The sequence below is a fragment of the Arvicanthis niloticus genome, chromosome 6, assembly GCF_011762505.2.
Source record: "Arvicanthis niloticus isolate mArvNil1 chromosome 6, mArvNil1.pat.X, whole genome shotgun sequence".
Lineage (NCBI taxonomy): Eukaryota > Metazoa > Chordata > Mammalia > Rodentia > Muridae > Arvicanthis > Arvicanthis niloticus.
The window spans coordinates 49701841-49709121 of record NC_047663.1 but is presented as its reverse complement, the minus strand read 5'-3'; the positions used below and the strand labels follow the sequence as shown (position 1 = coordinate 49709121).

The window sequence follows — 7281 nt, the reverse complement described above, 5'->3', positions numbered from 1 at the left end:
TTCTCCAGTTCTTGTTGCCTATCTCTGGCTTTTTCCACCATAGCTACAGCTACTGTTGTCTTGACCTTCTCAAAGTCATCCACGATATATAGAACAGCTTCTCTCAAACTCCAGCCAATGTTACTATCCTGACTTCTTATGTGGATTCTTAACATTCTCAATGGGATCTAGAACCACTAATTCTTTCTAGAAGGTTCTTGGTTGACTTTTCCTGGGTCCACCAGAGATAACACAAGCTGGAACAGTCATAGCCTCAAAGAAAAGTATTCTTAAATAGTAAGGCCGAAAGTTGTCATTGCTCGTGGATCTTTGAGCTTCAGACTCAATGCTGTGCTAGTGGGAATAAAATTTTTAAAAAACTAAGCTAAAACATTGTCTCTGAGAGAAGCGATACACTTTCCTCAGCTAGACACCAGGATCCGGAGGCATGAGCTTGCACCATGCATCAAAGCCTTCTCAGACCATGCCACCAAAGAAGTCTTTTGCATTGTGCCCCTTGCCACCTCTGGATCTCTGTAACTTTCTGGGGTTTCTGGTCCATGTCTTGAGAATCCATCTTTTCTGAAGTCAGACCAGCACTCAGAGAGACTGCCTGATCTTAGACAGGCCCAGGCTTGCTGCCCTGTTGTTGTACACACACACACACACACACCCCAGCCCTGCAGGCCCATCTCAGCAGGGGGTGCAATTGCCATCTCTGTGTAGCTGGTATCTTTGCAGAGTCACATTTAAGTCACTGCTGCACTCACAGGAGAACGCAAATAAATACTCACAGTCCAGTGAAGTGTTGAAGCCAGCCTCGAGTCTCACTGTACCTACACCACGAAGCATTCATGGCACCGAGGGAAAAACTAGGAGGGAGAAAGGAAATTGTATCTTCTCTTCGGAGATGCTGTCAAAGGTTCTATCCATCTTTGAAGGTCACATCCTCAGAAAATGTACAGGAGGGAAAGGCAACCTTCACAGACTACTACAGGAGGACTAACAGCCCTCACATGACCTTAAAGGCCAGGGCAGTGAAGCAACAGCTGCATGGGTAAAGAGGGAAGCATTCAGACATGCGTGTTTGAAGTGCTGATGGGCCCTGGCCCTGACTTTCACATTTTGGCACAGACTCCTCCCCAGCAGGTAGATAACAGAGAGTGAGCCTCCCCCTTTTCTCTATGATCTCACTGGCAGTTAGTTGACTCTGGTAGCCAATCACAAGGTGGCTGGGGACCAACAGAGATGTCTGCAACCAGAACAAGAGTAAGCACTTTCTTGAATTCTTCAAAAGAAATATCGCATCCATTAGGGACCTTACCAGGGTTCCTGGAAAATGTCACGTTACACACATTGAACCTTAGAAATTGATTCTGCTTGAGTCAGGCAGGGTGGCTTGTCTTGCTGCTAAGACAAAATATGGAACAAAAGCAACTCAAGGGAGAAGGGGTTTATTTTGGCTCACAGTTTGGAGGCATACAGTTCTTCATGGTGAAGAAACTATGGCAGAAGGAACCTGAGGCAGATGAACACATTGTATCAATTTTAGTTAGCAGAGAACACTGAATACAGTGTTCAGATCATCTTCCTTTCTATATATCTGTTCTGTCCGGTAGAATGGCATCACCCATATTCAGAGTGTGTCTTCTCTTCTCAAGATCATCTTGATAATTGTTTACAGCCTGGTCCAGAGAATTACTCTAGATAATTCCTCACAGGTATTCCCAGAGATATCGATGGGTTACTCTAGAGCTTATCAAATTTACAGTATTAACCATCAAACTGGTTCACACCTATAACCTTTGCAGAGTGGTTTTCAACATTTCCAGTGCTGTGACACTTTAATACAGTTCCTCATGTTGTGGTGACCCCCAACCATAAAATTATTTTGTTGCTACTTCATAACTATAATTTTGCTACTGTTATGAATTGTAATGTAAATATCTGATATGCAACCCCTGTGAAAGGGTAGTTCAACCCTCAAGGTGTTGTGATCCACAGGCTGAGAACATGCTTTAGCACTTGAGAGGCTGAGGCAGGAGGATTGCTGGTGAGTTTAAGACTAACTTAAAGATGAGTTCCAAGCAAGTCTAGAATATGAAATAAAACTGTCTCAGAAGCCAGATGAATGGACAAATGAACAAATAAATAAATAAGTCTTAATGAGTATTGAGTGAGCATGTATATTCACTAAGGATTATGTATGGAATAGCTCTATATAAGAGAAATTCCCCCTGGCTATTTGGTGGCTCAAATTCTAGCTGTGGGACCTTTGAAGGTTTATAAAAGGATGATGAGCCAGCAAAGCCATAAAGTAAAGGTGGTGAGCAATCTTGTAAGGACTGAGGAGTGGACAGTGGGCGGGTGCTCCAGCTGGACTTCCCTTGGCCTCCTGGGCAATGTGCCATTTGGAGGAGCAGACACTACAAATCTGGGGGCTTGGGGGAACACTGAACAGCATGAGGCATTTCTGGTCCTCAAGAAAAACCCCTGCATGGAATACTTACAAAAATAGACCACATACTGTGTCCGGTGCTGTTTTATTTACACACATATTAGCCCAGATTTGGGGGTTGTTTCCTTGTCCAGCTGTCCATGCCGGATGCTTCTTTAGTGGACTGGCTCAACAGTGTCCAGTATTCAACAGGAATCTAACACAGGATGGGCGTCTCTCTTGGTGTGTAAAAGAAAGCACAACATGAAAGGAGAAAGGAGGGGAGGGCAACCAAAGGAAAAGGAAGGAAGGGGAGGGGAGGGGAGAGGAGAGAAAGGGGGAATGGAGGAGGGGAGGGGAGAGGAAAACCCCGGGAGCTGGCTTTAAGTTTGAAGGCAATACCTATTCTTGGGATCTAACGATTAAAGTCCAGAAACAGGAGCAGATGGAGTAAACAGGCAGACACAGAGACACAGGAGTAGTGCAAGCTGAGACTATTTTAATTCTCAGCCTTAGCCTTGCAGGGGAAGCAAGGGTGACTGCATTACTCAGGAGTAGCTGGATCTGTGTCAACACTGTGGTGAGACCACCATAGAAGTCCCTGAGGCATTCGGATGCCTTTGCCATATGGGAACAAGTGATATGGAGCCGATACCAGTGAGCCATGTGTCAAGGAGATTTAGGCACAGGGAGGGGCTTGGCATGGTTTGAAAGGGACATCATTTTCAGGGGTATCCAAGGTGGCTTCTTGAACCTTTATCTGCAACCAGTGCTAAAGAGGAGGGGTTCATCCCAGCACAGAAATACTCCTGCCCATTTTGACACCCAAACTGCCTTTCCCACGCCCTTCTCAACTAATTACACTATGGGTTCCTCTGTGCACCTCCTTTCTTAGTGTCTCTTGTCAGAGTCAGCAGGCATACCTACTGGACTCCACACATGGAGACCAGGAGGTGCTTCCTGGAGTGCTGCGAATTGCGGGTGCAGTTGGACATGAAACTCTTCCTTAACATCCCCCTCCACCCTTCATGCACTTCACACAGACAACTCAGCTCAATGGCTCAGGTGGCTGCTGCCCTAGGTGACATCTCCCAAGTAGCAGCAGCTGCAGGGGAGTGCCTGGAATCCCGAGGAGCTCATCTGGAGGTCCCCAAGGGCTGTCCTCCCTGCAACCCTTGGGCCGCCATCTCCTTTTGCGCGTTAAGAACATCATCTTTGCAGTGGATGCATATGAAGGTAGTTTGTTGTAACTATTAAGTGGGACAAAGGATATACGAGGGCCATGGGTGACTTCATGGGCCTAAGGCCTGTACAAGACACAAGAGTCTTTGTTTCCCAATGACTCTAAACTCTGTTTTAAAATTACACTTTCGTGTCTTGAAGTTCTAATAATTTTTTTTAGCACAGAGCCCACATTTTCCTTTTGCACTGGACCCTATAAATTATGCAGTCAGTCCTGAAGAGGGTTCAAACACAAGACAACATTGTAAGAGGGTGCAGCCAGTTACAGCTGAAAACAATGATTAAAGGCTGTGGAGAGGAGTTTGAAGGCCTGGAATGCTGAGTTAGCACAGAATCTTTCCCTCCCTCTGTTCCTACCCCAAAATCCCAAGGCTCCAGAGACTTCATCAGCTTTCATCCCTAGACCCAAGACTCTTTATTGTAAACTTCAACAAGCCCCTTTCCCCACCTGGGTGCCTTGCCACTGCACTGCCAGAAGCTTTCTACTGGTCCTGTACCAAGCCCCTCTGCAGCCCTGCACCTGTTGAAAGCCCACTTCTCTGAGTGGCTGAGCAGCTCTGCCCCTAGCGGAAGTTGGAAGAAAGAAACTTCCATTCAGGAAGTCGGTTAGAGCCACTGCCACCTGCTCATGATGCCTCCTCTCATCCTGTCCCCCGCCTCCAGCAGTCTCCAGGAACATCTCGGCTGTCAGTCCTGGGTGAGAGCTAGACCCACTGTTGTCCCTGGAAGAGCAGGGTAGATGCTGTGACTTGGGGGCTTTGAGAGGGAGAGCGGGGCTTCTCAGTGGGGTAAGCCTTTATTTTAAGAGGGGATTGTATATAGACCTATGTATGTTCTCTCTCTCTCTCTCTCTCTCTCTCTCTCTCTCTCTCTCTCTCTCTCTCTCTGCCGGTGAGGTAATATCCCTTTACACACTGTATCAAGAAGGTCTGTCCCCGTGTGTCAATGTGGGTTCTGCTGGCAGAACCCCAGGTGAATCAGGAGATGGTGTGAGTATCTTTGCCATTAGGGTTGTAATTCTGTGATACTGTCTCAAATTGTGTCTGTGTGTGTGTTTCTAGCAACTGCTTGTTTCTGAGTGGATGAGTGACACGGAGGGTTGGGTCAATGTGCCTAGCTCCCCCAGTATGGGACAGTAATCAAGTGTGTGTCTGAGTGTTGACATTAGAGTGATACAAACTGCGTGGCTGTGTGTGCACCTGCCCGTGTCCTAGCTTGTTTCTGAGTGAGTGGAGCAGAGCCCACAGAGTGTGTAAGTGTGGGTGTCTGGTGATTCAGTGTGTATTTGTATCAGCCACTGTGCGTCTGCCACCACGTCTGCATCTGAGTGTGGCGGCGTACTGCTGCGAGTGGCGATGCCCAGTGTATTCCTGTGTGCGTCTGGTGTGAGCACCACGGTGCGTGCTAGGCTGCAGTGGTAGGCTGTGGCTGGGCGGGTGCAACAGAGCGATGTCAGCGTCTTGCCTTGGTGGTGGCGAGTAGTGCGTGTCACCTGCGGTGTATGCGTTGTCTCGCAAGCCCGGACAGATCACCCACACACTTCCCGCTAAGAAGCCAAGCTGCGACCCTTCCTGGGAACCTAGCAGAAAGGGGTGCGCGGAAGCCTCTAGGACCCGGCGGAGGCCGGCCGCTGTCCCCAGGCCGCGCGAGTGAGCATGTGCAGACCGGGCGCCCGCTCGCCCGCTCCGCGCCCGCCACTCGCTGCACTCCGCGCCCGCGGCTCAGCTCCGCGCCAGCCCGCTCCGCCACTGCTCAGCGCGGAAGTCCGCAGCCTCGGGGAGCTGCGCGACGCGGGCCTGGGAGCGCTAGTGCGCTTGCCACAGACGTCGGGGGAGTGCGGGCGTCTGAGCTTTGGGCACTGCGGGGCTGCGGGCTTGGCGCCCCGGAAGGCGGGTGCCCCAGCCGGCTGTGATCGCGGGGTGAGTCTTGTCTTCGGGGTCTCCCAGCCAGGACCCTACTACGGGCTGCGAGCTAAATCTACCCCCGCGGGCAAACAAGTTTGTGTAGATGCGACTGCGAGCGCGCGGGGTTGCACCTGCTGGGGCGCAGGGCGCGCTGGCGAGGCGCCTTCCCGGGGCCGGCGCGCCAGGACCGTGGCGGTTGTGTGGGTAGCATCTCACCACGTCTGGTCTTGGCTGGATGTGCACAGGCAGTTGCACCAGCCGCTTCTCCGCCAGGAGCCCGGGGACGCCCGGTCTGAGTCCCTGGTCGGGCTGGGGGGCAGGATTTGGGGTGCGCACTGCCTCCCTCCTAGGTGGAGACATTCGCCAGAAGCTGCTCCCCCTCTCTCCTTACGTTCCCAAACCAGGCTTCCGGTCAGCGAAGGGTTTTCTCCGGTCTCTTGATGAACTTGAACACAGGCAGAGGCAAAACTGAAACGTATGTATTTTGCTGGGAGAATTACCCGGTGTCGCGCTTTGCATCTTCCTAAGGTGTGGATGGAGACTCGTGACTGGATGCTCTCTATGTTATTTTTCTTTGCTAGTCAGAAACATCCCTGGCTGGGTCAGCTGCTTCAGAGTAGCCTGTCTTAACTGCTTTTCTGAGTGTCTGTGTTCCGTTGATGATCTTAGTCCTACCAGCTAGTCCACCGGGAGTCAGAATGGGAAGAGGACCGCTACCTCGTCTGCTTGCTGGCAGACTGGCAGTTTCTAGCCCCCACAGCCCTACCTTGGGACCTGGCCCTCACTCTCCTCTCCGTCGCAGGCTACTTTCCAGACAGAATGGACAAACTCGGGACTCTACTGTACTTTTGTCACCTCTTCTTTCCTGTTGCAGGGACAGCATTCTTATGTCTAAGGAGATACCCGGGCCAGCTTTTGTAGGAATCCATAGGTGGGATCAGGACCCCATTCAGATACAGGAAGTGAGGGCTGTAGGAGTCATAAGAATTAGAGGAGCCTCGTGCTGGGCTGGGTGGCTCTTTCTGTCCACAGTGTCCTCACTTTGTGGCTATCTAGCTGAATGGCTATAAGTGCTGGCCAGAGAGCCAGGGAGAGCTTTCTTGGTATAGGAGCAAGTTTTGTTTCTTCTAAGCAGGACCTCTGACCACTCGCATAATCTTAACTGAAATCCCCTAAAATGCTTGTGAGGAGGGGCTGCCAAGCCCCCGGGTTCAGTGAAGAGCCAGGCATCTCCTTAGTAGTGGTTGAGGGCAGCTTGGTCAGCTGCCGACCCCAGGGGTAGTAAAGACAACTGTCCCCTTATCTCCCTGACATTATAACCAACCCCAGCCATCCCAAAATTGTCCTCATAGATCTTTCGAAGAAACTTATATTGGGATGAGGGGATCCCTCTTTTCAATGGGCATTGAAGTCCTGGCATAGACATTACTGTCCTGTGTTCTGACCAGAAGTGGGGAGCAACTTAGAATTTAGACAGAAGATGAAAAGGACCCCTGTCTTTTTCTCCTATCTCCCTCTGGGCCCTCAGTTAGCCTGCTGCTAAATGTGAGCCTCAGCCTGGCCAGTTTAACCCAAAGACTGCAGCACAAGTCAGTGAGTCTCACAGATGGTTCTTGTAGAGTCACTGACCAGAGCCTGGGAGCCTATGCAGCCTCCAGGTCCAGGCTGAGCCATATGTGAGCAGGGTCTAATGGGAAAGATATACTTCTCTTTACAGAC

General features: G+C 50.5%; 1 protein-coding gene across 3 annotated transcripts in view; it reads left to right on the top strand.

Annotated features, from left to right (window-relative positions):
- Positions 1-4249: 4249 nt before the first annotated feature.
- Positions 4250-7281, top strand: part of Wscd1 (WSC domain containing 1) — a 39152-nt gene continuing 36120 nt past the window's right edge. The window contains exon 1 of one of the 3 annotated variants that reach the window (XM_076936402.1): positions 4250-4355. The gene's annotated coding sequence lies outside the window, so the exon portion shown is untranslated. Of the gene's footprint in view, positions 4356-5309; positions 5578-5659; positions 6038-7281 lie in introns of those variants that run through there. The other 2 variants (XM_034507632.1, XM_034507633.1) reach the window with 2 other exon arrangements.